This window comes from Pseudophryne corroboree, chromosome 4, assembly GCF_028390025.1.
Source record: "Pseudophryne corroboree isolate aPseCor3 chromosome 4, aPseCor3.hap2, whole genome shotgun sequence".
Classification (NCBI taxonomy): domain Eukaryota; kingdom Metazoa; phylum Chordata; class Amphibia; order Anura; family Myobatrachidae; genus Pseudophryne; species Pseudophryne corroboree.
Window position 1 is genome coordinate 332,286,674 of NC_086447.1, and position 26,459 is coordinate 332,313,132.

Here is a 26,459-nt window from a genome sequence, read left to right on the forward strand (position 1 = left end):
TAACTAAAAACAAAAATGTATTAGGGCCTGTAGTGTTATTGCAGTAAAGCGTGACTAGTAAGCAGATGGAACAGAACACTGGTCACATGAATAAGTAGACACACATGTCATTTCTGCTGGGGATAACTCCTTATTGCACTTTACAGTATAAAGTCCTGGAAATTCTATTTGTGAAAATTGCTGTAATTCTAAAGTGAACATTTGAATAGTTACTGCTATCGAGGCATGCCACACTCAGAAGCAACGCCACCTTTACTCAAACATAAGTGGGTGCCTTGAGCACCAAAAACACTGAATGAATGAATGACAGGGGGCACCTGAAGTACCAAGAATACCCTGACCCTTGCCACGCCACTTCACATCACTCTAATTATAATAGTACCAACAAGAAAAGGAGAGGTACTGCCTAGTAGCAGTCAGTATAATAACATTTATTACAATCAATAAAAAGTACATACAAATCAATTTGAAATCTTCAAAGGCTAAAACAAAGACATCTGCTTATTCACATCTACAGGTACCTGCAGGAAAAAAAAACCATTCAAGTGGCTATACTGATCACTATTGTATAAAGGAACCAAGGCAATCTAGAAGTACAATATGCTGTTATTTCAATCACAGTTGAGCCAAAGCAACCATACTATATACAATAGTAGCGATATCTCAAGTGTTAGTGCTGAAGTCAGTTGTCTGTGGTTTCAATTGTTAAAGGGTTAGAAAGCAAGTCACTACAGAATATATGTTAGTTCCTGCAGAAGAAAGTCACTCTCTCCATATAGGTAAATAGATAGAATCTCCGGGCCAGAATGGAAGTGATAAGACACTTGCTCCTTGTTTGTTCAGGATTTTCAGTATAAAAACAATGGTGTTTTTCAGCTCAGTTGGGTGGCTCTATATATATGTAATCCCCCAACAGTTTTAGTGTAAGCAGTGATAGTTGGTCTATATCTTCCTAACCCTTCATTAGGGTTACAATAACAGATGGTAAAAGACACATAGTAGACAATTCAGACTTTGGCCAGAAAAGAAGTGAATTCATGAGCAACTATAGCTATTCCGCAGTGAAAATCCCCAGGTAGAGTGAAGGTTATAAATTAAACCCATGATTCAGAGCTGCTATCTGGCTTATTTTATTAATACTATGAACTACCATCACCCATACTGTACCTTTAAAAGCAATATGTTCTGAAGAACATAAAACTGACATAATTATGTAAAGTTAATGACGTATCCTTCTTTATCATCTTATGCACTGTACCAGTGGTGATCTAGGGGCTGCAGCAACGTTCCGCACAAATCAGTTTTGCCTTCCTATCTTGTGTGTCTTACCTATCGAGCCCTGTAGCTGATCACACATATCTATGCCTGATTCAGAGACATACATAACTCAGTCACATCTCCTTTTGTGACTGATAGGTGTAACTGGCTGGTCATTGGGCATTAACAAGTAGGCTAAAGGCCCATACACACTGGGCGATTTTGAGCTGAAAGCAGATCACTTTTGGTGTGTTGAGTTGCTTTCACCTCAAAGCCGCCCAGTGTGTATGCTTAAACGATGAGCGCTGATGCGCGCTCCCACTTCATTTCATCGCTGGCATCTGGTATTACCGGCAGGGTGAGCGGCTTTCCATAGAGTCCTGCTATGGAAAGCCGTTCACCCCCGCTGACATCGCTGGGCAGGGGGGAAAAGTGCTCAGTGTGTATGCACTGAGCGCTTTTCAGCCCAGCGATGTCAACGATCAGTGTGTATGGACCTTAAGTTTAACATTAGTGGAATGGTGGGCTGTGTAGTGTTGTAAGTACTCAGAGATCTGTCTGTTTAGGATGGATTTGGGCGAGTTGGCATTGATAATGATGACTGCTATTAAACCAAGCTTATGGACATGGGCATTGCACTTGCATAGACGCTTTTGGGTGAATATCTGCATTTTCTTGTCTCATGTAATGAGGTACAGCACTGTTCACATGAGAACATATAAAAACATTATCAAAATAATTTTACCCCAATTTTACCCCCTTCTGTTGGTTACCTGCACATGTGTTCTTACCATGTTGGTTTTTTTTATAGCATACTTCCACCCCACCATGTGCTATTCCTGTATTGTGTCCTGCCACTGATTGCACACCCTGCCAGCAGCTTGCGCAGTGCACCACAAATGGTTGTCTATGATGGTTCCTCCGTAGGCAGGGTGTACTTCACGTGGATCTTTCCATACAGGGTATATATCATACTACTACACAAGTGTCAGTTTTCCCATATATGCATTGGGCCCTTGTATAACTCATCTCCCACGGTGAAACCTTCTTAGTGCGCCCAACATGGCTGTCTCATCTGGTACGCTTGTGGATGGGATGAAAAATACATGGATCTGATAGTTTTGTGAGCAATCACCCCATTTTGTGTCATCTCTTCTAGGGACAGACTATTCCACCCAGGGTAATCCTACACAGTGTTCCAAAGATCACTGCCTCACCTAGTACCTGTTAGGGTGAACTACACAACCCGTGGTAGTTAATACCTAAAACGCCTATGCCAATCCTGCATTGAAAGATCTGCTAGAAACCCTGCTTGTTACCAGGGTAAAAATCCCAGGTCACTTTACCTGGGATTTTTGCCTTGTAGCCATTTCCACTGACAAAAATCCCAGATTGATGCGCATTCATGTTCAAAAACCTGGGATTTTCATGTCATTGGAAAAGGGGTATTACTTAAATCTTCTGTATTATGGGGCTAATTCAGGTTGGCTTGCAAATCGCGATCCAACCAGAATTTTTGTGGTCAGCCTGCGGGCGCACCCGCAGCGCCCGTACTGTGCATGCGCCTGCACTTTCTGCGGGGGGCCGCAGAAAATGCGATTGCCCCTGTCTGTCAATCAGACAGAGGCGGTCTCGGGGGCAGGAGGGGGGGCCAGCAACGCTCCGTTTCCAGGGAGACTGAGCGTTGCGTGGGGCAGAGCGATGCGAATAGTGGGCGGTGCACCGCGAACGGGGGGCATGTCGGGGCGTGATTGTGGCGGCTGCATGACATCACACGCAGCCGCCTCGATGGGTAAGATGGCGCTGGGTCTCATGCAGCCGTAGCAGGAGGCATCAAGAATTTTTACAATGAAGCAGAAATTGCGAGGCGATCGCAATTTCTGCTTCATCAAGGGGGAGAGGCGCCGGTCAGCATGCTGGTCAGCCTTAACCCAGCAATGGGCAGCCCCCAGCATGCGATCCAAAGGATAGCACATTCTGCTGCTTAGCAGAATTTGCTATCCTTACTGAATTAGCTCCTATGTGCACTGTTTTTGATGTCTTTAAAGCGCCTTGAGTCCTGTTGGAGAAAGAGCGCTATATAAATAGAAATATTATTATTATTAATCAAGCCCCATCGAGGTACAGTAGCTTAGTAGCTGCAAACAATTTGCCCAAATCAAATGCAACCCCCACCCCTTGATGCCCATCTAAATCACTCATCTTGCAGCATGCACTGAATTTGTGCACCTGGTCCTAATACAAGGCACATTTCTGCACCTAGCCACATTCAATAAGGAATGTTTGATCTACCCAGCTCTACCCATCAGATGGAGAAATGTTTTGTATCCCCATAACTAACTCCAGCTTGGCGTGTTAAGCCTATCTATAGAAACACATTTTTACAGCTTTGAGAAAGACCCTTTAAGGCTGATACGTCATTACATGAGGAAGCAATATGACACCTCACCTCTCACTCATGTTAGTAAATGCAACTATGCAGTGAATTAAGGATCTCTCTATGCAAAATGGTTCAAATATAGTGAAAATTAAACCCCTGTTTTAGAGGATCATTCCACGCAAAATAGAAAATTCAGCTTTGGCTGTAATATCTCTGTATGAAGCCAAAGCAAAAGATTACTCATTCCTAGCATTCAAGATGTTCCCTGACTAGGGATGGCCATCGGTGAGTTATCCATTGATAGTCATCATTCATGGATAACCTCGATGGTGTGAAACCATCATTATGGGAACTATCGATGGTTTCACCAACTGATGGTCACCCTTGCTTTAATGTTCAAAGAGTTACTGGCCAATCTGAGCCTGGGGGCAGGGCTTCACAGGTGTTGGTGGCTCTGTATCATCAATGGTGGGCAACAATCTGGTTCTCCACCATCGATTGTTAAAGTAGTTACCATTAGTCATAGACCTGCGATGATTTCAAATAATTGATGTTCGATGGTCATACCTACCCCTGATATATTCTGCCCAAAGGACTGGTCTCTGCACTGACTGACACACTGAATGAAAAGAGATAGGGTCAAGTGGAGTGAAGAGAGTGCAAGAGACAGTCTGTTGGCCTGATCTTGTTTCATGCAGCAGATACAAAGCTTTGTTTCTTCTGAATGGAACATCTTTGTGGGACAGCATCAGGCATGCAGGAAACACCTGGGGTAGAGCCAAACTATCAGCAGGGAAACCACCCCATGGTCGATACATAAATAAGTGCATTTACCAACTAATCGCAACCCTACCCCCTTCCGCCCCACAAAGTGGCAATACTAGCTAGCAGCAAGACATGTGGGGACTGACAGTACAGACCAACAGGAAGCTGCGGTTGTTTAGCTTGCTGCTTACTACTAGTTAACATAGTCGCACCCAAATATGTCCCAGCATTGGGATATTCCATATTGGAACAGAGGTCATGGCTCCAGCTTTGGGAGATTCCAAATTTGGACAGAGGTCATGGCTCCAGCTTTGAGAGATTCCATCAGGACCGTAACTAGGTGTGTGGCAGTGGTGCATTGCACACAGCGCATACGCTGGCACGCACATGTGACATACATAGGCATGTGCACACTTCTTAATGCCGTACTTATTTGCCTGTCTGCAGCTTTGACAAAAGTTACTAGCTGGGCTAGCAGTGCAGCAGCAGCATTGTCCCCTGACGACGACTCCTCCATGGTCAGCTTCCACATCTCGAGGCTCCTTCTTAACTGCCCTGCAGCCGGATGACAGGGATCTGCAGCCAGCCGCCGTACTCCACTGATGGAGGGAGCAAGGAGGGGAAGGAAGCCGGCTGTGGTAATCCCCTAATGGGGGGAGTGGGGTAGGCGGGAGAAGCCGGTCGCTGCAGTACTGATGGGGGAGGGGATGGGGGTACCTGCTGCTGCTCTGTGGAGGAAGGGCTTGTGCTGGATGGCCATGGTGTCTAATAAGTGGGGTGAGCTAATGAGTTTACTAGGCATATCAGCTGACCCAAGTGGCCTGGTTGGCGGAGTGGTGGGTGTATTGGCACTGAAGTGATGGCGATCCACGTGAGATATATGCTCTGTGTGCATCTTGTAAGTCCTGAAGTTGCACTTTCTGATGTTACCATATATACAGAGTAGGTTGCAGTATGTACTTAGAGGCCGTAAGGCTGTACAGATTATCTCCCCTGCTGTGGCACTCCAACCGTGTATTCCCCCGCTGAGGCGCCGAGTTGCTGTATCCTGAAGTGTGGCGGCTCCCCCACTGTGATGCTCTGGGTTCTTCCTGCAAGGTAATTAGACACACACTGACACCCCTCTCTTACTCTCTCTCTACCTGGCGCAGTGTGTCTAAGGGGCTCTTCCTGGCGCAATGTGTACAAGTGGCACTACTGTATGGTGTAATGTGAATTGGTACTATTATGCGGCAACACCCCTTCCCCATGAAACCAAGTGCACCTAGTTTGAGTATAAGGGAGGGGGGGGGTCACCAATTCCCCTTCTGGCACAGGGCACCAAAATGTCTAGTTACGGCTCTGGATTTTATATTGGAACAAAAGTCATGGCTGCAGCATTGGGAGATTCCATATTGGGACAGGGTTCATGGCTGCAGCACTGTGAGGACATGACAGCATTTTATTGTCAGCAACATTAGCTGTAAAGAAAGGCATAGCAATATAAAATTCCACTATAACATTCCAAACAGAAGGACTCTCAAGCTGCGCTTTATCCACAGTATTAGTACAAGTGGCTATGTCTAGAATACTGTAGTTATGCTGTCTCTGTCATGTCAAGCAAGCCAGGACAAGGCGGAAAAATTTAAAACACTGTTAATTCAGGCCACATGTTTCTGTAGCTTGAGCTTCCAGCTTTTAATACAGACATCCCTATTCTTTCATGATAAAAATAGAATGCAGATCAGCCAGTGTGTAACATGTGATACAGATTAGTTGTCCTTATGTGCAGTGTTATGTATACCTCATTCATACAAATCTCCCTCTGTTATTCCCTATTTGCTGTTGTACTGTACTGGAATCAGGATTCAGATCCCAATCCAGCACTAATCACAGGTTTAGTCCATATCTCTCAAGCAGCACCTACAGTATATCATTTATGCCTAGCATGGTGCCCTTGTTTGTGCAAAAGATACATTTTCAAATGTTGGTTATTATTAAATATAACTTAGCATTGTAATATATTCTTAGTTCATTATGACCATAGAGAGATTGCCCGTGCCCCAGTAAGGTTTGAGGGGCACTAATCACGGGGGTGTAGTCATGCTAACCCCCCCTGCAGGCAGAGGAGACTCCCTGAACCCACCGCAGCATGTGCTGGGCTAGAGAGAGAGGCTGTGGCTGGCTGACAGGTAACGGAAGGGGCTTGTGTAATTAGCACCCGCTCCCCATCCCACTTGGCACCACTGTAAGGAGTCACACTACGGCGACTGAATGCTACAGGTTTTCAGACAAATGTTAGCAGTGTTTAATAAATAGAACCCACAGTGACATATAAGGGAACAACCAGGTGAATATTTACTCTTTTCCCCTCATACAGCCTGTACCTGGTGTGTTCTGTAGTAAAAGCTCATAGGCTTTTATGCGCACCTTTGTTTTTAGAATTCTATCCAAGTGAATAAAGGGGCAGCCTATTACAATATCTAGGGTATTTAGATCATACTGTAGATGCCAACTTTTTGGGAATCCCATAAGATCCTGAGGGGGAGGTCCAGTGGCATATCTATAATGCGTGAGTGTGTGCAGTGCACCCATTTCTTAAATACCTCTCCGAGTCCCCTGTCGGTAGCAGCAGCTCTTCATAAGTCACCAGAAAAATGGCCGTGACACCATTTCCCCAGAGATCTGCACATGCGCACTAGAACTACGCTGCTGCTGCTGGCTGGAGAGGAGGGGGCCCACCCTGATGGAGGCTGCACACGGGTCTCCTACTCTCTTGATCAGAGATGGCCATCGGTGTTGCCTCCATTGATGGTTACCATCGATGTCAAGCAACTATTCTGTGCATTATCATCAATGGTTCTCATTGATTATGCACATGAGCGGAGGCTACCGCTGTTTGAGTGTGAAGCCGGGACGGGGCTGAGCTGTGAGTGACAGCTCAGTCTATGCAAGAGCCAGGACTTCCCATTCCCGGCTTTCACACATGTGGGTCGTATCCTATTAGCAGCAGTACTTTACCGCGGCTAATAAGATTGCCGGGAGCGATCCTATTAGTCACGATGCTGGCATTGCTTTCTCCTGATGCTGGCACTTATAAGAGATTATGCTTCAGGTGCCTCAGGCAACCGAAGCATAATCCGCGATAAGGAGCCGCAATAACACATGGGATCGGGGACTTATGCCTGATCCCATGTTTTTTCGGGTGATCGAGGGTCCAATTTTGGTCGATCAAAGTGGACACTTATTGGATACTGCAATAATCGCCTCTAATAGGGTACCGCCCACAGTGTAAGCGGCGGGACAGCCCAGTAGCCCCGTAACAATATGACTGAAAATGGCATGTGGGATGGCGGAGACTATCGGGCAAGCAGTTACCATCGATGGTGAAATGTCCATGGACCATCAATGACTTTGACTCATCAATGGTCGATGGACATCCCTACTCTAGATACGCCCCTGGGGAGGTCCCAGGGCAACAGTGGTGGCATTGCCCTGTAAATCACATCATGATTGCCGGCATCTTCTGCAAAATGCTGCAATATATGGTATTTTGCTGCTATGAGGCAGGGTCAAAGTTTGAAGCAAACAGTGTCATTATAGCTCCATTCTGCTCACTGCACTGAAGAAGTGGGTGGGAAGCTGGAGGACTGCCTATTCTCCCAAGGGATCTCTAAAAATCTTAGGAGTCTCCAGGACATTCCAGGAGTGTAGGCAAGTATTCTTCAGACAAGCTTGGAAAAATATATCCATCTGGATGTACCCTTATACTATAGCATAGGTAGAACAAATTTCTCCACTTGAATGATACCACTGTAAAAGAATTTTGGTTCTTATGCCTTACCCTTCATTATAGTAGGTAGTGGATAGTATCTTGAATGCACGGGTCCAGTCTACCAGTACTATTCTCAATTTTTTGTAAAATAAAAAACTTTGTTTTTACCATCTTTGTGTTTACCATGGCATAGATATCGTTTCACAGACTCGTATGTATATAACAATGAAAAGTTTTCCACAGCAAAGATTTCCATTCGCACAGTGTTTCTGAATTACCAAGATTAGCGGTTCAGACATTTGAGTTACCAACTGCCAAACGTAAGGTTTTAATTTAATCCTGCTATTTAGCAGCAAGTAAAATCTGCCTGGTTTGGAACAGTCTGAAAGCAGGCTGGAAACGTCACCTCTGCTTTCCTAGGTACAGGATGTCCTTGGATATTTAAAGGACCAGCAACTTGATTTCAAGTGTGCGCTCTGATTTAATTATGGCTGGCAAAGATGCATAGCATCTTGCAGCCTATGCTATAAGGAAACGAGACTTTCTTCAATTATATTGTCTGGAGAAATAGTCAGTGATTAGGTATTCTCCATATACTGTATAATAGAAGACAAACACAAAGCTTATATATATATATATATATATATATATATATTAGTGATGTCCACCGGACATTTTTCGGGTTTTGTGTTTTGGTTTTGGATTCGGTTCCGCGGCCGTGTTTTGGATTCGGAAGCGTTTTGGCAAAACCTTACCGAAAATTTTTTGTCGGATTCGGGTGTGTTTTGGATTCGGGTGTTTTTTACAAAAAACCCTAAAAAACAGCTTAAATCATAGAATTTGGGGGTCATTTTGATCCCATAGTTTTATTAACCTCAATAACCATAATTTCCACTCATTTCCAGTCTATTCTGAACACCTCACACCTCACAATATTATTTTTAGTCCTAAAATTTGCACCGAGGTCGCTGGATGGCTAAGCTAAGCGACACAAGTGGCCGACACAAACACCTGGCCTATCTAGGAGTGGCACTGCAGTGTCAGGCAGGATGGCACTTAAAAAAAATTGTCCCCAAACAGCAAATGATGCAAAGAAAAAAAGAGGTGCACCAAGGTCGCTGTGTGACTAAGCTAAGCGACACAAGTGGCCGACACAAACACCTGGCCCATCTAGGAGTGGCACTGCAGTGTCAGGCAGGATGGCACTTCAAAAAAATTGTCCCCAAACAGCACATGATGCAAAGAAAAAAAGAGGCGCACCAAGGTCGCTGTGTGACTAAGCTAAGCGACACAAGTGGCCGACACAAACACCTGGCCCATCTAGGAGTAGCACTGCAGTGTCAGGCAAGATGGCACTTCAAAAAAATTGTCCCCAAACAGCACATGATGCAAAGAAAAATGAAAGAAAAAAGAGGTGCAAGATGGAATTGTCCTTGGGCCCTCCCACCCACCCTTATGTTGTATAAACAGGACATGCACACTTTAACGAACCCATCATTTCAGCGACAGGGTCTGCCACACGACTGTGACTGAAATGACTGGTTGGTTTGGGCCCCCACCAAAAAAAGAAGCAATCAATCTCTCCTTGCACAAACTGGCTCTACAGAGGCAAGATGTCCACCTCATCATCATCCTCTGATTCCTCACCCCTTTCACTGTGTACATCCCCCTCCTCACAGATTATTAATTTGTCCCCACTGGAATCCACCATCTCAGGTCCCTGTGTACTTTGTGGAGGCAATTGCTGCTGGTGAATGTCTCCACGGAGGAATTGATTATAATTCATTTTGATGAACATCATCTTCTCCACATTTTCTGGAAGAAACCTCGTACGCCGATTGCTGACAAGGTGAGTGGCTGCACTAAACACTCTTTCGGAGTACACACTGGAGGGAGGGCAACTTAGGTAGAATAAAGCCAGTTTGTGCAAGGGCCTCCAAATTGCCTCTTTTTCCTGCCAGTATACGTACGGACTGTCTGACGTGCCTACTTGGATGCGGTCACTCATATAATCCTCCACCATTCTTTCAATGGTGAGAGAATCATATGAAGTGACAGTAGACGACATGTCAGTAATCGTTGGCAGGTCCTTCAGTCCGGACCAGATGTCAGCACTCGCTCCAGACTGCCCTGCATCACCGCCAGCGGGTGGGCTCGGAATTCTTAGCCTTTTCCTCGCACCCCCAGTTGCGGGAGAATGTGAAGGAGGAGATGTTGACGGGTCACGTTCCGCTTGACTTGACAATTTTCTCACCAGCAGGTCTTTGAACCTCTGCAGACTTGTGTCTGCCGGAAAGAGAGATACAACGTACTGTAGGTTTTAAATCTAGGATCGAGCACGGTGGCCAAAATGTAGTGCTCTGATTTCAACAGATTGACCACCCGTGAATCCTGGTTAAGCGAATTAAGGGCTCCATCCACAAGTCCCACATGCCTAGCGGAATCGCTCTGTTTTAGCTCCTCCTTCAATGTCTCCAGCTTCTTCTGCAAAAGCCTGATGAGGGAATGACCTGACTCAGGCTGGCAGTGTCTGAACTGACTTCACGTGTGGCAAGTTCAAAGGGTTGCAGAACCTTGCACAACGTTGAAATCATTCTCCACTGCGCTTGAGTCAGGTGCATTCCCCCTCCTTTGCCTATATCGTGGGCAGATGTATAGGCTTGAATGGCCTTTTTGCTGCTCCTCCATCCTCTGAAGCATATAGAGGGTTGAATTCCACCTCGTTACCACCTCTTGCTTTAGATGATGGCAGGGCAGGTTCAGGAATGTTTGGTGGTGCTCCAGTCTTCTGTACGCGGTGGCTGAATGCCGAAAGTGGCCCGCAATTCTTCGGGCCACCGACAGCATTTCTTGCACGCCCCTGTCGTTTTTAAATAATTCTGCATCACCAAATTCAATGTATGTGCAAAACATGGGACGTGCTGGAATTTGCCCAGATGTAATGCACGCACAATATTGCTGGCGTTGTCCGATGTCACAAATCCCCAGGAGAGTCCAATTGGGGTAAGCCATTCTGCGATGATGTTCCTCAGTTTCCGTAAGAGGTTGTCAGCTGTGTGCCTCTTCTGGAAAGCGGTGATACAAAGCGTAGCCTGCCTAGGAACGAGTTGGCATTTGCGAGATGCTGCTACTGGTGCCGCCGCTGCTGTTCTTGCTGCGGGAGGCAATACATCTACCCAGTGGGCTGTCACAGTCATATAGTCCTGAGTCTGCCCTGCTCCACTTGTCCACATGTCCGTGGTTAAGTGGACATTGGGTACAACTGCATTTTTTAGGACACTGGTGACTCTTTTTCTGAGGTCTGTGTACATTTTCGGTATCGCCTGCCTAGAGAAATGGAACCTAGATGGTATTTGGTACCGGGGACACAGTACCTCAATCAAGTCTCTAGTTGCCTCTGAATTAACGGTGGATACCGGAACCACGTTTCTCACCGCCCAGGCTGCCAAGGCCTGAGTTATCTGCTTTGCAGCAGGATGACTGCTGTGATATTTCATCTTCCTCGCAAAGGACTGTTGGACAGTCAATTGCTTACTGTAAGTAGTACAAGTGGTCTTCCGACTTCCCCTCTGGGATAACGATCGACTCCCAGCAGCTACAACAGCAGCTCCAGCAGCAGTAGGCGTTACACTCAAGGATGCATCGGAGGAATCCCAGGCAGGAGAGGACTCGTCAGACTTGCCAGTGACATGGCCTGCAGGACTATTGGCTTTCCTGGGTAAGGAGGAAATTGACACTGAGGGAGTTGGTGGTGTGGTTTGTAGGAGCTTGGTTACAAGAGGAAGGGATTTAGTGGTCAGTGGACTGGTTCCGCTGTCACCCAAAGTTTTTGAACTTGTCACTGACTTATGATGAATGCGCTGCAGGTGACGTATAAGGGAGGATGTTCCGAGGTGGTTAACGTCCTTACCCCTACTTATTACAGCTTGACAAAGGCAACACATGGCTTGACACCTGTTGTCCGCATTTGTGTTTAAATAATTCCACACCGAAAAGCTGATTTTTTTTTGTATTTTGACCAGGCATGTTAATGGCCATATTCATCCCACGGACAACAGGTGTCTCCCCGGGTGCCTGACTTAAACAAACCACCTCACCATCAGAATCCTCCTTGTCAATTTCCTCCCCAGCGCCAGCAACACCCATATCCTCATCCTGGTGTACTTCAACAGTGACATCTTCAATTTGACTATCAGGAACTGGACTGCGGGTGCTCCTTCCAGCACTTGCAGGGGGCGTGCAAATGGTGGAAGGCGCAAGCTCTTCCCGTCCAATGTTGGGAAGGTCAGGCATCGCAACCGACACAATTGGACTCTCCTTGGGGATTTGTGATTTAGAAGAACGCACAGTTCTTTGCTGTGCTTTTGCCAGCTTAAGTCTTTTCATTTTTCTAGCGAGAGGATGAGTGCTTCCATCCTCATGTGAAGCTGAACCACTAGCCATGAACATAGGCCAGGGCCTCAGCCGTTCCTTGCCACTCCGTGTCGTAAATGGCATATTGGCAAGTTTACGCTTCTCCTCAGACGCTTTTAATTTTGATTTTTGGGTCATTTTACTGAACTTTTGTTTTTTGGATTTTACATGCTCTCTACTATGACATTGGGCATCGGCCTTGGCAGACGACGTTGATGGCATTTCATCGTCTCGGCCATGACTAGTGGCAGCAGCTTCAGCATGAGGTGGAAGTGGATCTTGATCTTTCCCTATTTTAACCTCCACATTTTTGTTCTCCATTTTTTAATGTGTGGAATTATATGCCAGTAACTATCAATAGCAATGGCCTACTACTATATATACTGCGCACAACTGAAATGCACCACAGGTATGGATGGATAGTATACTTGACGACACAGAGGTAGGTAGAGCAGTAGCCTTCCGTACTGTACTGCTATATATACTGGTGGTCACTGTCAGCAATCTGCAAAACTAAAATGCACCACAGGTATAGAATGTAGATAGATAGTATACTTAATGACGACACAGAGGTAGGTACAGCAGTGGCCTTCCGTACTGCTATATATAGTATACTGGTGGTCACTGTGTCAGCAAACTGCAAAACTAAAATGCACCACAGGTATAGAATGTAGATGGATAGTATACTTAATGACGACACAGAGGTAGGTACAGCAGTGGCCTACTGTACCGTAATGCTATATATTATATACTGGTGGTCACTGGTCAGCAAAACTCTGCACTGTACTCCTCCTATATAATATTATACTGGTGGTCCCCAGTCCCCACAATAAAGCAGCACACTGAGCACAGATATGGAGTGTTTTTCAGGCAGACAACGTATACTGGTGGTCACTGTCAGCAAAACTCTGCACTGTACTCCTGCTATATAATACAGCTGCTCCCCAGTCCCCACAATTAAGCAGTGTGAGCACAGATATATGCAGCACACTGAGCACAGATAAGGAGCGTTTTTTTCAGGCAGAGAACGGATAACTGGTGGTCACTGATCAGCAAAACTCTGCACTGTACTCCTCCTATATTATACAGCTGCTCCCCAGCCCTCCCCACAATTAAGCAATAGTGCACAATCAAATTCAACAATAACGGAGAGGACGCCAGCCACGTCCTCTCCCTAACATTTCCAATGCACGAGTGAAAATGGCGGTGACGCGCGGCTGCTTATATAGAATTCGAATCTCGCGAGAATCCGACAGCGGGATGATGACGTTCGGGCGCGCTCGGGTTAACCGAGCCATACGGGAGAATCCGAGTATGCCTCGGACCCGTGTAAAATGGGTGAAGTTCGGGGGGGTTCGGTTTCCGAGAAACCGAACCCGCTCATCACTAATATATATATATAATATTCGGTATGCAAAGCATTCCCGATACTGGCCCCCACAGCTACCACCATCTGGAGATGGCGGTAGGCCATTGTAGTCAATGGGCTACACACTGCATATGCAGCGGCAGAGGGTTGGTCGCTCTGCAAGTGCAGTCAGTATGGACCAAGCATGCGCAGCAACCCCTACAGCACACTCGGCACATCACAGGGATGAGCTCCTATTGGAGCCCCTGTTCCTGCCTGTGCCAGATGATACATCTGGCTGATGTTGTCGCATTCGCAATGTGATCATAGTAACATAGTAATTCAGGTTGAAAAAAGACAAAATGTCCATCTAGTTCAACCTTTTTTATCATTCTTACACTAATCTGTGTTTAACACTATTTACCTATACTGACCCAGATGAAGTTCAATTATTATGTTTAACTAACACTGAAAATCATGCTTTTCTAAAATACACTCAATGCTATATCCTTGGATATTTCTTTCAATTAGAAATGTATCTATTCCCTTTTTAAACATCCTGAGTGCTACTATCATACCCAGATCACATTGCAATCAATGATAAATGGCCCCTTTGCCTTTTAAATGATTTCCCCTCTAAAACATTGGCCACACTCAATGGGATCTCGCTGATGCCTGCAATTCACGGGTTCCTACACTTCCTCCCTGTATAGTATGTTCCAATTTAGGAGAGACTGTCAGGAATTTAGGGAACTGTTCTGCTGCTCTGCATATGAAGACTTGTGTCCTGATTCACAATGCCCATTGAATACTTTTTATAGCAGCGCCAAGGTGTATAGAGCAGGGGTGGCCAACCAGTCAAAGGCAAAGAGCCAGAAAAGATCTGTATGTCAAAGGGCAAGAGCCACTATCATGCGCACGCCGAAGGTGAGCGTGCAAAAATGGAGGCGTGGCCTAGTTGTCACAAAGCCACACCCCATTTTTGTGCGCACACCTTTCGTTATGAAGTTTATAGGAGTATGACCTTGTGTCATAGTCCCGGTTTTAGTCATGTTGTACAGTGCCAAATACATATAATGCCCCAGTAAAGTGGCACATACATATATAAACGCCAAAAAATGGGTGCACTTATGGTAGCTACACCCTTGTATATAACACATGCAACTGTGACAGGGAAGGTGGGCCCCATAGTAGCTGCTCTCCCTACACTTATGGTAGCTGCACCCTTGTTTATAAAACATGTAACTGTGACAGGGAAGGTGGCCCCACTCAGCTGTAGGCCCTATAGCAGCTGCATTCCCTGTACCTATGGTAGCTATGCCCTTGCTTCTATTGCATGTATGTTATTGTTTACCATACTGTATGCTTTTGGTATGTGAGCCAGTGAGTTGATTGCAGCAAATTAATAGTGTTATAAACTGAGAGTTCTCTTGTACAATGAACATATTGCTGTACAGACAGCACATTGCATTTATTTCTGAGCTTACAAAGTCACAACTCTAGGGTGTATATTTGCAGAAAGCTGTAAACACAGTGCTTATCGGAACAGAAGAATTCAGATAGCAGCCCCTTATCCCCATCTGCCCTCCCATCCTAACGGTCCAGTTTCATGTACACTTCCTGAGTCTGCAATATTAGAAAGATCTCCCGCTCTAGGCATGCCTGTGTTTTGCATCAGAAACTGACATCTATGCCAGAAACAGTACTTGTGGCAGTTAGCTAGTGCACCATAGCCAAGGATTAAGTGAAAGATTATTTATGTTATCTTGTTCAGGGATCTGTGAATTGTGGAGCTCTGTTTGGCCCAGGACATTCTAGTTATCTGCAAAAAGTTTTCACTGCCCTGGTGCACATTTAACTGCAATACATGATGTTTCATCTGTACTACAGAAAAAGTCACTGCCTCATGTACACACTGGCTTTTCGGTTTTAAAAAATCAAATAAAATGTGCTTTTTAACAACCTTTTACTCGTGCACGAGAGGTCACTGAGGGTCACTCAAGAGTTACACTGCACTATTGTAACACACCCAATCCAAGGTAAAACCTCAAGTGGGTATGGTGGCATTAGACCAGTCTGCATGTGTTATTGTACTAGTGGGTAATAACACCAGTGAGTATGGTGCCTTGTAGTCTCAGCTCCAGGGACACTGAACAAAGTATTATATGTTCCCAAAGTAAATAACAAACGAGTAGTCAAACTAAACATTGATCTCCAGCTACAATAAATCCAACTACTTATTAGTTACATACTGCTGAACTAATCAATTCAAAATGGTCTTTTGTTTCCTCTCTAAACATGACTGTATTCAGCAGTTGAAGGTACACAACTAGTCAGACTGTGTATAGTACATACGGTACTGTGCAATTTGATATATATCACAGAAACAGAACTGAACAACAAATTAAAAGTCTGGAACCAGTGACGCCACTGATGTACAAATTGTATCAAGGGTACTACTGCTTCTTTCTACAGTAGATGTATACATATATTAGTACTGAGAAACAGAACACCACACAATTGTTCTTAGAAGCAATCCTGATTATATAGCTTTCATATTTCATGACTATGTGTCCCATTCCGAAGGTATAATATGGTTAGTAATATCAGGTGGCAATATTCTAGAGTGTATACAGATATTCAGTTTTTGCCGCAAACAGTATAGCAGCTAATATTTAAATTTTTGCATTGAGAAATACAAGATATCATTTGTCACTGTCCATTGTGCTTCATTGAACATTGGGCCTGATTCATAGATATACGCCAACTTGATTTGAGCAATTATCGGTGGTCTAACTCGCACTGAGCATGTACCGAAATGGTCTTACATCAGCGGTTGCAGAGAGGATTTGTCCACAAAGTGATTAACAGTCGGCGACTATTTGGGGGCTGTAACGGAGATCGTAGCAAAAACTCAGGCATGTCCGGACCATTTTGGGGGGGTGTTACAACTTGCGTCCGGGGACCACAGGGCTACGGAGATGATTGATGCTTGCCTGATGTGCGTCCTATTGCAAATGTCTGATCAGAAACAGATTATGGCATATTTGCAGACTTTCTGGCTACCCCCTCTGGGAGAGGGCAGCCAGGTCGGCACAGGGACCTGGCAGCGGCCAGCTCTGGGAATCATATTTCCAGAAGTCCGGGAGCGCCACCCAATTTCAGGAGGCATCCGGGGGTATATTCAATTGAAGTCGAAAACTGCCGTCTGTCGAAAAGACGGCAGTTTTCGACTTTTTAAGGTCGAATCCTGATTCGACCTATTCAATATTTTGCTAAATTTTTCGACAAGTCGATAAATTCGACTAGTCGAAAAGCACGTGGTTGATGTCGGACATCAAAATGATGTCGGACTGAGATGCGGACCCAGAGGAGGCGAGGGGAGGGGGAGCCGCAGGGAGACGGGGGGCCAGCCGACGGGCATACAGGGAGGTCAGCGCTACAGCACGCTGCTGGAGCCGGGTGGAAGCTGCCGTGAGGTTGGGCGGCTGAGTGACATCCTGCTGCAGCGCTACTGTAGCGCTGATATTCCCTGTATGCCCGCCGGCTATCCCCCCACGGCTCGCCCCCCTCTCCTACTCTGGGACCCATCTAAATTCGAGTTGAAAAAGTCGAATTTTAGATCGGATTGAATAGGGGTTGTCGGATCCATTCCGACAAATACATGTCGGAATGGATCCGACTTTAATTGAATATACCCCCCGGTCTTTAGGACGACAGTAATTAGGTTGACCTCTATTGGTCGACATGCTTTAGGTCAACATGGTCGTTAGGTCAACGTGGTATAGGTCGACACATGAAAAAGTCGAAATGAGTTTTTCACAATTTTTTCATTTTTTTAAACTTTTTCATACTTTACGATCCACGTGGACTACGATTGGGAATAGTAACCTGTGCTGAGTGCAGCGGCAGTGGAGCAAGGACCTTGCCCGAAGCATGGTGAGCAAAGCGAGCTATGCAATGGGATACGGTTCACCAACTGGGGTTCCCGGTCACTGTATGAAGAAACCGACACCATTTTTTTTTTTTAAAGTCATGTCGACTTTTTCCATGTTGGCTTTATTATGTCGACCTGATGACCGTGTCAACCTATTTCAGGTGCCAACCTAGTCACTGTCGACCAAAAGTGGTCGACCTAGTTAGTGTTGACCCAATGAATCACACCCTTTCAGGAGCCTCCCAGCCATTCTGGGAGAGTAGGCCAGTATGGATTATGGGTATAGCCGCTGGCTATGACATTAGCTTGTTGTTGCACAGCCGCTGTGTATACATTTGCAGCTGTGAATGCATTTGTGTACATCTCTGAATTAAGGCCATTGCTAGGACATGAGATATATGTTTTATCTGTCACTGTATAACTTGCTTTAGAGGAATTGTAAACCACAAAAATCATATTCTCTGTGTTCCTTCTGTAACCAATGGTACTTGATTTCATTTATAATTGTAAGTTGGAATGCCAGTGAAACAGCATATGAAATGCTAATGTGGCTCTTTTACTAGGCAGTACTCAGATAACCACACTGCTGGCACTGCACTCCTGTACATGAGTAATACTGGGAGTGGATATGAGGTCATTGGAATCAATGGTTTTAAGAATGCTATACATGCAGGGTACTAGCTTTAAAGAGAACAACTGCCTGAAATTGATGATAGTGGGTAAAATGCTATTTTGCTCCAGTATCCAAGAATGTACTTCTACACATGTTATATGCAATACCGGCAGCGTCATGTACACTACAGTAATGCTTACTGACTTTGATACCTCTTAAATACTCATTTTCTATTATTATTATTATTATTATTATTATTATTATTATTGGAAAATAAGAATAGCTGGTGAAAATTGCATGTAATAATAAAAGAAAGATACATGTTATTTTGCAGTTAGACATCAGTGGTAATTCCATATACAAAAGATCAAAACTATGGACTGTCCCTGGGAATTAGGCACATTTGGCAATCATGTAAAGAATGTGAGACACAGAGAGACAAATGGCTCTGCAATCTCTTGCTAATCTTTAATGCTTCTGTTAGATTTTAAAAACTATAATAGATTTTATGTGCGTTTGACCACCTGTTTGAGAAGTGTTCATTCCACAAACCCGAGGAGCACCCAATAACCAAACAAGTGAGCATTTAAGCCAAAAATGTGCATATACTTCTCTACTGTAGTATTTTTGAGTACTGGACTAAACTAGCATTGGTATTTGCCCAATGGGCTATAGGTTAACCTGCTATACTGACATACAGTATTTTTTTTTACATATAATCAAACCTATTCCAAAGGGAACACCTTATATAGGTGTATACTGTTTTTGTGCCCACAAAATGGCCAAAATTGCAGTGCGTGTATGTTCATCCTGTAATTTAATGGACTGTGGCATGTGTGGAGTAAAGTGGAAAATTACACATTTGAGGTTCATCTAGAGTTGAATAGATTTGGCCACTGAACTTACGAAGAGAAAGATGCATGCAAATAGGTTACACCTAGATCAGAAACAGTTATCACACCATTTGTCAGACCTGTAACTATGTGTACAGAGCATAGAGATGTGACCTGATAGTGGGGCCAATCCAGATGTGGTTAGAGTAGCCATTACTAGGAAGCAGCAGCGATAGCCCTGTGTGTAAATGCAGCAGGAGGCATCTATTACAAGTACACACCTATTGCTGCAGTAGTGATCCCAGCTGCGTCCTACAGTAGGACGGAGCATCGGATAATTGCGACACCATTGGGTGGCTTGAGGCATCCATGAGGTCTTGCAAGCCGCCTGTTGCAGATCCTCATAAGAAATCCTGGTCTCTTCCCCCTCCCTAAACGGCGGTGACACACCTCAGTTTCCACAAACGGAGGCTGACGCCGCTCCTTCCCTGCTCCAAAACGGTCTCAGACTGTCAATCACTTACAGTCTGATGCTGTGCTGCGTTCTGTATCCAGGACCCATTCACACATGTGCAGAACGGATCCTGCGCAAAGTAACAAGCATCTGTACAGTACTTTGCGCCTCAGAATGCATATCCTTCGGGATGTGAATTAGCACTAGTAGGAAATGCTAGTCATATTACCCTATTTATACAAAATAGAACCTAATGAATTGAAACGCAGACAAGACACTTATTAATAAATGTCAAAGTCCTTATAAAATGTAATTAAATAAAAACAGTTCCACATGTATGGATTTTCCTTTTTAAAAAGTTTCATTCATGCAGTAGTGCAAATATAAATATCCGTTTTAAGTAACGTGAATAGAAAGCTTTGATATAACAAAGTACTATCATCAATACACATTCAGCTAATTGGAAGTAGCCAGACAGTGCGGAGGGATGGTAATCATCATCATTGTGTATTGTTGCGCCAGCACTCCATATATGGTACAATTACAGGAACACGTGCAGTAAACAAATGTGTATATTATGCAATAAATGTAATGTCCAACCCTAAATGAGGCCATTGATTGGCACACTGTTTTTGTTACAAGGATATGAAAACACCCACATACCTAGAAAACTGCTGAGGTCAAGCAAAATTAAAGTGAGAGTCTGAAAGATGCACTTTCTACAAGTAAATATAGCCCCGGAACTGATGAAATACCACATGAGGAAAGCTGTATCCAGTACACAGCTGCCCCATTATTTAATGCGCTTTTTAAAAATAAAAATATTTATTAGAAACAGTATTTTCTTTTGGATAATAAAGTAATGATCAGATAAAATGTAATTGCCCAAAGTTGTTTTTTAAGTTTTAATTTGCTGCTAATTTGCTACTAGATTAATATGATCACAGGTTGCCTGATTATTTAAGTGGAGTGAAACAAATATAAAGCTGGGCATACACTATACAATTATCTGGCAGATCTGGTTGGTTGGAATGAAATCTGGTAATAGATGAGAGCAGATGACAATCAACCATTTGCTCTAAAACACTGGAAAACGCACAAAAACTGTTGTTCATGCAAATTGGTTAAATCACGGATTTAACCAATTTGCCTCAACGACAGGTTTTGTCCATTTTCCAGTGCTTGAGAGGAAATGGATGATTGTCATCTGCTCTCATCTATTACCACATTTCATCCCAACCAACCAGATCTGCCAGATAATTGTATAGTGTATACCCAGCTTAAGATACACAGCATACATATGTAAACGTGGACCTTTAGTGACTATCCTGAAGGAAACACTGGTAAAAGACTTCTCAAATGGCAAATGCTGTCCAACTCATGTGCTGGTACAGTCATTTAAGCTGTAGGTAACTTTACACTAAGTAAACTGTTCATAGTAGTAATTAAATGTTCGGTGCCAAAATCACAAAGTGTATGGTCAGAATATAAAAATGTTACAGGGAGAGATGTATCAAGGCTTGGAGAGAGATAAAAAGTGCCAACAAATCTACTCCATACTGTCATTTTTCATACACAGCTTGTAACAAAGTAGCTGCATAGTCAGTACTTTATCTCTCTCCACTTTATCTCTTCCCAAGCTTTGATAAATCTCCCCCACAGTCTTAATGTACTATGAGCTCCACCCTAAAGGGCTACATTGACTATATGCTGTTCCATGCAATCTAGCCTTATGGATGTTTTACAAACAAGCTGCGTTCTATCACTATCATTTCCAGCTTTTTCATTTTAAAAGGAGCAATATATTATATAATAAAATTTTCCTTTTTTTTTCTTTTTGTATAAAGACCTTGGCTCTGTATATCTCTCTATATGAAGTAGACAAGCTGCATTTTGTCCTGGAGACACATTGTGAACAGCCAAAACATTGTCTATTTCTTGTAGAAGGATTTCCTGACAAACGTTTTCATGTGGTCCCAATATTGTGTATTATATGCATTGTATCTTTCCAAACATAACGTCATTTTATTGGAAGTAGTCCAGAGCATCTCTTCCAGGTCTGAAATCTCGACACGTCAAGAACAGCACATGTGGGGTATTGATGGATTTGGCTCCTATGCACATAATACTGTAAATGTTACATTACAAGCCTTGTGTGGACAAAGATTCATCTCTAACATATTACTTTTATTTTTGGAACAAATAGCATGACAGGAAAAATATCTTTCCAAATGTAAGGCTACACACTGTAAAACTATTTTCTAGCAGAAGTGTTTTCCTAAATCTCTTATTACCGTGTTTTGTGAATTATAAAGAACTAGTAAACATAGTAAAGACAGAGACACATGATAATGAATGGGAAGGTTCCTAAAACAGCAATAATAATAATTATTTTTATATATATATATATATATATATATATATATATATATACACACACACACTATATATATATATATATATAGATATATATATACACACACACACACACACACACACACACAGTATATATATATATATATATATATACCTATGCTCAATACACCATTAATTTAAACTTATTTAACAGTTTGTAAATGTAAGCAATTAAAACAGTAATTCAAAACGCAACAAATTTAAAACAAATACAGAAATGACTTACTGTACTATGTAATGTACAAGAAAACCTGGTTTAATTTAACTTAAATATTTTCACTGTGAACATATTAGAGACTTCTACATAAAAGATATATACAGTCCAGTTAGAACATTGCTGAAGTGTACAGATTTTGTTATTGTTATATTATCAGCATGATTAAATCCAGATGTCACCTACCCTGGTTGCGGAGTATGCTGTAGTACTTGCTCTGTGTTGTAGATATACAGACTGAGAGAAGTTTTGCTCCCCACCCTCTATATAAAGCTCCTACATCTGTGAATCAGCAGAGGGGGATGTGTCAACAGGTTGAAAATTCAGTTTTTCCAGAAGCTGAAAGTCATGATACTTCTGCAATTTGGTCAGTACAGTGCACCTCTGTTGCTTGCATAACTGAAATGGGATTTCCAAATTATTAAATTAGTAATCTCTGAGACCAAATAACTATTTTAGTCTGCACTAGAACAGATTCATTTTATTGACGGCACTAGGAGAAATATTTCTTCCTGTTGCTGCATTCTCTCCTTGTGGGAATAATGATTTGTATTCAGAGTTAAGACCATGAAAGGGGGCAGGGCACTGGGAATTTCTAGGAATGTTATAACGGACTGCTGGACTGAGCTTCTGAATAAAAACTGTCATTCTGATCAGGGGTGTATCTTCCTACTGGCCAGGATGGCACTTGCCAGGGGCACTGGCCATGAGGGGGGGCACCGCCCGGCAGTGCCACCCGTGCCAGGGAGCAGAGCCGGCCCTAACCAATATGATGCCCTAGGCAAGCTTTTGGCTGGTGCCCCCTAGCACCACCGCTAGTTCCGTCTCTGACCCTGCACCCCTTTCCCAGCACCATCACCCCCCACCCATAGCAGCCCATTTTTTGTTTTCCTACTCGCTGTAATTTAAATAAGAACAGTGTGCACATTCGGCGCACAGACCAAAAAGGTATGTGTTTTGCTGGCAAGGGGCATGGCCACACAATAGTACCCCCAATTCAAATTATGCCTCACAGTAGTGCAACTTTATTCACAATTTATCATACGATAGTGTCCCTTATTCACATTACATCACACAGTAGTACCAATTTACCTTATATACGTTACTCCTCACAGTAGTACCCCTCATTTACATAACATCATACTGAATTGTTCCTTATTCGCATTACACCACACCATATTGCTCTTTATTCTCATTACACCACACCATATTGCTTATTCACATTACACCACAACATATTGCTCTTTATTCACATTAGACCACACAGTAGTGCCCTTTCTATACGTTACGCCACACAGTAGAGCACCTTATACACATAATGCTACACATTGGTTATGCATTTATACATATAATACCACACAATAATTCCCCTTACACATATGACACACATTATTAATGTCCTTATAAACATAGTGCACCTTACACATTATGCCAACCCTTATTAATGCCCTTATACGCATAATTTCCCTTACATATATGCCGCACATTGTTAATGCCCTTATACACATAATGACACACATAATGTCACTTACACATATGCCGCACATTATTGGTGCCCTTATACACATAATGACACACATAGTGCCCCTTACACATGTTACACATTATTAATGCCCTTATACAAATAATGACACATATAGTTCCTGGCGTGAGTCATCTAGCAGCTCTGCTAACGTCGGGTGCCTATTTTTTATGAAAATGCATCTTATTTGCACTGCTATGTGGCTAGGATGCACAAGCAGCTTCTGCTGATTAAAATGATATGCAGCATGCCTATATACTGTGTGCGACTGTGGCTGTATCTACATACAAAGTGCTGCGCACAGAATATAGGCATGCCGCATATCATTTTAATCAGCAGAAGCTGCTTGTGCCCCTAGGCATACCAGATACCCTAGGCAATTGCCTAGTTTGCATATGCCTAAGGCCGGCTCTGCCAGGGGGTAGAATGACATAGTACTCACTAGTGATGAGCGGGTTCGGTTTCTCGGAAACCGAACCCCCCCGAACTTCACCCTTTTTACACGGGTCCGAGGCATACTCGGATTCTCCCGTATGGCTCGGTTAACCCGAGCGCGCCCGAACGTCATCATCCCGCTGTCGGATTCTCACGAGATTCGGATTCTATATAAGCAGCCGCGTGTCGCCGCCATTTTCACTCGTGCATTGGAAATGTTAGGGAGAGGACGTGGCTGGCGTCCTCTCCGTTTATTCATTGTTGATGCAATAATTGTGCTTGCTTAGTTATATCTTAATTGTGGGGACTGGGGAGCAGCTGTATATTAATATAGGAGGACTACAGTGCAGAGTTTTGCTGATCAGTGACCACCAGTTTTATCCGTTCTCTGCCTGAAAAAAACGCTCCTTATCTGTGCTCAGTGTGCTGCATATATCTGTGCTCACACTGCTTAATTGTGGGGACTGGGGAGCAGCTGTATTATATAGCAGGAGTACAGTGCAGAGTTTTGCTGACAGTGACCACCAGTATACATTGTCTGCCTGAAAAACACTCCATATCCGTGCTCAGTGTGCTGCTTTATTGTGGGGACTGGGGACCACCAGTGTAATATTATATAGGAGGAGTACAGTGCAGAGTTTTGCTGACCAGTGACCACCAGTATACGTTGTCTGTCTGAAAAACACTCCATATCTGTGCTGCATTGTAGACAGTATATAGTAGGAGTACAGTGCATAATTTTGCTGACCACCACTATATAATATATAGGAGTACGGTACAGAAGGCCACTGCTGTACCTACCTCTGTGTCGTCAAGTATACTATCCATCCATACCTGTGGTGCATTTCAGTTTTGCACAGTTTGCTGACCACCAGTATATAATATATAGCAGTACGGTACAGTAGGCCACTGCTGTACCTACCTCTGTGTCGTCAAGTATACTATCCATCCATACCTGTGGTGCATTTCAGTTTTGCACAGTTTGCTGACCACCAGTATATAATATATAGCAGTACGGTACAGTAGGCCACTGCTGTACCTACCTCTGTGTCATCAAGTATACTATCCATCCATACCTGTGGTGCATTTCAGTTTTGCACAGTTTGCTGACCACCAGTATATAATATATAGCAGTACGGTACAGTAGGCCACTGCTGTACCTACCTCTGTGTCGTCAAGTATACTATCCATCCATACCTGTGGTGTATTTCAGTTTTGCACAGTTTGCTGACCACCAGTATATAATATATAGCATTACGGTACAGTAGGCCAATGCTGTACCTACCTCTGTGTCGTCAAGTATACTATCCATCCATACCTGTGGTGCATTTCAGTTTTGCACAGTTTGCTGACCACCAGTATATAATATATAGTATTACGGTACAGTAGGCCACTGCTGTACCTACCTCTGTGTCGTCAAGTATACTATCCATCCATACCTGTGGTGCATTTCAGTTTTGCACAGTTTGCTGACCACCAGTATATAATATATAGCAGTACGGTACAGTAGGCCACTGCTGTACCTACCTCTGTGTCGTCAAGTATACTATCCATCCATACCTGTGGTGCATTTCAGTTTTGCACAGTCTGCTGACCACCAGTATATAATATATAGCAGTACGGTACAGTAGGCCACTCTGTACCTACCTCTGTGTCGTCAAGTATACTATCCATCCATACCTGTGGTGCATTTCAGTTTTGCACAGTTTGCTGACCACCAGTATATAATATATAGCATTACGGTACAGTAGGCCACTGCTGTACCTACCTCTGTGTCGTCAAGTATACTATCCATCCATACCTGTGGTGCATTTCAGTTGTGCGCAGTATATCTAGTAGTAGGCCATTGCTATTGATACTGGCATATAATTCCACACATTAAAAAATGGAGAACAAAATGTGGAGGTTAAAATAGGGAAAGATTAAGATCCACTTCCACCTCGTGCTGAAGCTGCTGCCACTAATCATGGCCGAGACGATGAAATGCCATCAACGTCGTCTGCCAAGGCCGATGCCCAATGTCATAGTAGAGACCATGTAAAATCCAAAAAACAAAAGTTCAGTAAAATGACCCAAAAATCAAAATTGAAAGCGTCTGATGAGAAGCGTAAACTTGCCA

At 43.7% G+C, this 26,459-nt stretch overlaps 1 protein-coding gene across 1 annotated transcript in view; it reads right to left on the minus strand.

The window, feature by feature from the left end:
* Window positions 1–22,795, minus strand: part of LOC134909492 (leucine-rich repeat-containing protein 15-like) — a 29,225-nt gene extending 6,430 nt beyond the window's left edge. The window contains exon 1 of the mRNA XM_063916417.1: window positions 22,570–22,795. The gene's annotated coding sequence lies outside the window, so the exon portion shown is untranslated. The remainder of the gene's footprint in view (window positions 1–22,569) is intronic.
* Between the last annotated feature and the right edge of the window lie 3,664 nt (window positions 22,796–26,459).